Source organism: Lycium barbarum, chromosome 2 (genome assembly GCF_019175385.1).
Source record: "Lycium barbarum isolate Lr01 chromosome 2, ASM1917538v2, whole genome shotgun sequence".
Classification (NCBI taxonomy): Eukaryota; Viridiplantae; Streptophyta; class Magnoliopsida; order Solanales; family Solanaceae; genus Lycium; species Lycium barbarum.
In genome coordinates, this window is record NC_083338.1 from 116616792 (window position 1) to 116621071 (window position 4280).

General features: G+C 32.5%; 1 long non-coding RNA gene across 1 annotated transcript; it reads right to left on the bottom strand.

Annotated features, from left to right (window-relative positions):
* Window positions 1-342: 342 nt before the first annotated feature.
* Window positions 343-4005, bottom strand: LOC132626875 (uncharacterized). The gene is made up of 3 exons (XR_009577691.1): window positions 3354-4005; window positions 1893-2021; window positions 343-620 (listed from the first exon to the last, which is right to left on the bottom strand). It is a non-coding gene; the product is annotated as an uncharacterized LOC132626875 (long non-coding RNA).
* Between the last annotated feature and the right edge of the window lie 275 nt (window positions 4006-4280).

Consider the following 4280-nt stretch of genomic DNA (forward strand, 5'->3'; position numbering starts at 1 on the left):
ATGAAGTCATCAATTTGAATATTTTTAGTATGTTTTTAATTTGCTTTGATTGTTATAGTCTATTATTAATTTATATAAGCTTCTTAGAGTTAATAATACATAAAAAGTTCACGATTCACAATTTAAAAAAAAAAAAAAACACAAATGAGTTAGTACATAAAGGGTGTGGATTACATAACAAATGAAAACGTGCAACTAGTAAAACAAAGTACATAAAAATAACAAACTAAATAGAAAATACATAAAAAAACAAAATATATAGAAATATTAAACTTAATAAACAAAATACATAGAAATAATAAACAACAACAAGATAGCACAAATAATCTTCCAAAATTTCAGTTTTTCTTTCAGAGCATTTTTCTCTTGTTGAGTGTCTCTAAGGTTAGCCTTGAGAAACTTTGCCTTTCTTTGGATTCTTTAAGCAACACCTCTAAAAGGTGAATTTTTTCTTGAGCTTCCATAAGCTTAAACTGTAAGTCAAACTTCACGTACGGTATCTCTAGTGATACGTGAGGTCGCGGTATCTCTATCAACAGGAGGCTTTTGAAACTTCGTCGCCACCATTTTATCCACGGGAATGCTATCTTCCCAACGAAAATGTTTGCAACCGCCCATATCTTATAAACATTACAAGAAAATCAGTTTTTTAAAGTAACATATGTAGATAATGTGAAAAAAATTTAAACCCTAAAAAATTGTAAAAACACATACTTCAGGCACTTTACAACGCCAAAAACGACACCCCGGATTATCTTGGGTCCTTGATGTTCTTAGCTTACAATAATGACCACATTCACAAACATTCAGTTCATAACAAAGTTTGACGTTTCATAGCTTTAAGACATGATTTGTGGGGGGCTATAGTATGTTGAAAGAGTGAAAACGAAGGAGGTGAAAAAGAGTAACTTGAAAAAATGAAGCTAGTAGGGTTTTTATTAAACCCCTATTGCGCACTAATTTAGTGCGCAAAGGGTAATTTGATTACTTTTTTTTTTACTGGGTTATTTTGGTATCCGAACTTATATCTCTATACCATAATGGAGTATTAACTAACCAAAACAGAATATTAGCAGTTCTCCTAAATCCTCATAAGGAGAATCTCTATAGTTCACTCAAGACACAGATTTTTTTTTATTCAACAACTCAGATGCATGTCTCTCCTTTTTATTTTTGTTTTGTTTTGAAAGACAACAATGCCCCTCTCAACTTAGCATATGCAAACAACACCACCTTCAACATGCAATTTAGTAATACATAAGCCCTCAACCTACCCACCTCCCTCACTGCCCCACCAACTTATATATCATCAAAAACAAGCCAAAAGTTTCAATAAGCTAAAAGGAACAGTGAAATTGTATGATTTTTTCTTGTTATAACTTACAAGTCTATTCACTTTCACATCTACAAATATTTTATGAATGCCCTCAACAAACACCCACTCTGAGAAAGTTTCTTCTCCTTCTCATTTCCTCATAAGTACACCAAGATGAGTGCTACATGCAATTATTAAATAGGTGTTCTTTTTTATCAAGTTAGTAAACACGTTTTAAACCTTTTTCTACCCTTTCACTGGTATCAGAAACAATATCAACAGCAACAACAAGAATCACAACAGAATGCTTCCTCCACAATCACCCACTACAAGTTTTAGTCTTGCTCATGGAGATTTCTCTGGTGAAAAATCCACCACAATAGGGGTCCTAATCAACATATATATGTACTTTCGCTATTTTGGTCTATTAAGTTATTTTGAGTTTAAGAAATATTGAACTCTAATCAAAATTAGAGATCTTACATAACTAACATTAACTTCTCTCACGTTATGCAGTGTGAGATATAAAAGCACAATTAAAAGAAAAGGGTGAAAGGAAGAGAAATGAGTTTCTCACAGGTTTTACCAACAAAAGAATTGTTTTTTTTTTCATGCTTTAAGGAGAACCACCATGAATCCATGTTTACTCCGGTTGACAATCAGGGGCGGACCCACCTTGTTGCGGTTTCAGTTGGACCCACTTCGTCTGGAAAAAATATCATTTTTATATGTTAATTTGGCTGACAAAACGAAAATTTAGGATATCTAAAAGAAATGAACCCACTTGAAGTAAGCGGAAGTTGCGGCGCAATAGGTGCAAGTGGGTTCAAGCTCCTCTTGAGTGAGGTTGGTTGCGTGTTCGAATCCTAGATGAAGTTTTGCTTTACATATTATTTTCGACAGAGTTTGTTTGATGCTCATAACGACATTACTTTTCATATACTTGTTCTCCATTAGTATTTTATTTGTGATTCTAATAATTTCAGAAATCTTTTATTTATTTATTTATTGTGTTTCGTTAGCCTAATAAGTTGTTTCTGCTTAAAAAATAAACAAGAAGAGGTTAGGTTACTTCTTGTTTTAAAATTGATCATTCATTATTATTATTTTAATTTTTTGCTTTAAGTTGTTAAATTTTGTGATTAGTCAAATACGATATTAAATTATAAATTTCAGAATTGAATGGTTAAATTAAAATATAAAAATTGAAGATGCGCAATGACCGAAGCTTGATGAATTTTTCAACATGTAACTTGGTATTTAATGAAAAAAATTCTAAAGGATATCATATCGTGTTCATGGTTTATTAATTTTTTTTTATGTATTTGAGAATATATGCATTGTAAAACTATTTAAACTAATAGTTCGATTTAAGAAGTTTATAACTTGTAACATGCATTTTTCATTTTTGAAAAGTGGTGTCATACGTTTGTTGCTTTGTTGATAATATAGACATAACCTCAACCTATATTGGTGTATGATCACACTGTAAACCAAATATGATGAAGATTAGAAGTACCATTAGTGTCTTAATGGTGCTCATTTATCGCATCTAAAGTCGTTGTTAGTATCAACTATTGTTACAATTATGTGTTTAGTATCAACAATTGCTACAATTGATTCGCACTATAAATTTACTATTGAAATCATGAAATTCTATTAAACTAAATACATATATTAAGTGTTTTTTTTGACAGATAAGTTTACAATCTATGAACATTAAAATCTCTCACATTAGTCGGACAAATACACAATGTGCATAAGATTTCAACAACACCTTTTCACAACAAATGAATTCAGCAACCAAAAAAAGGCAAGATATTCTAGACCCAAAAACAAAATACGATACACCTACTTTTCATTCCTTATGTAAAAAATTTCAGTAGTTAAATTAAGAACAAACCCAAAAATCACATTCTTTCTAAAAGGAGAAATAAAAGAAGACAAAAATAGAGAAAAAGTGATACCAGAGTGATGGGAGAGGGCTTGAAGGTGCCAAAGTGAATACAGAAAAAGGGAGGGCAATTCGCACGAATACCTTTATTTTGGGGTGGTCTTTAATTTTTGTCCTTTAAATTTGAAATCTTTAACTTTTGCCTTTAGCTAAAAATCTCTGATTTCGGATTCGAACCTTCAAAACTCTGCCTTTTGCATCAAAATTCTGAAATTGACACATCAAATGAATCCTACACTGCATAACTTAGTTGGTCACTCGAAGTAGAGACTCCAGATTTAGTCACAAGTATTTGAACCTTACAAAATTGGCTTCATGGTCGGTATGTTCTTTGAGACTATAGAATATGAAACTGAAACATGGTGACAAGTAAGAGAAAACGTGAGGAACAAAGTTACTCAACACTCAAATCCCACGAACACGGGCGCCTGCAACTCAGTGTGCGGATCAAATCCAAAGAAAATGCACAAACCCATGAACACATTGATTGACGGAGACAAGCAAAAACTTTTTTCTAAAAGATGGGTCAGATTTGAACCATATTAGTTTTTGGTTAATTAGGAACGGGAATGTCCTTTTCACCATTAGTAATGCAGGAGAAAGAAGAAACTCTGCCTGCACGAGAAAGGCAAATTGCATCAAAATTCTGCTTGCGAACAGAGTTTTGCATGCAAATTTCTGTCTGCGAATTCAAATCTCTACCTTGTATTTTTTTTTATTAACTGAGATGGGTTCGAACCAGAACTTGGGTATTAGGTGAAGGACAAGAATTAACGATCACCACTTTGAGGGACAAAATTTAAAGACCAGGGCTTTTGAAGGACAATCCGCACAAAAAAATGAAAAAGGAAACCCTTCTTGCCCGTGGGCTTCTTCTTAAGATATTAAAGTGGGCTGCTGAGACCAATATTAGGCCCATAAAGGTACCTATGTAAAAGGCCCAATTATATATAATGGGTTTCCAATTTTTTCGACAAAAATGGTTTCCCTTCAAATAGGTTGGTCTTTAAT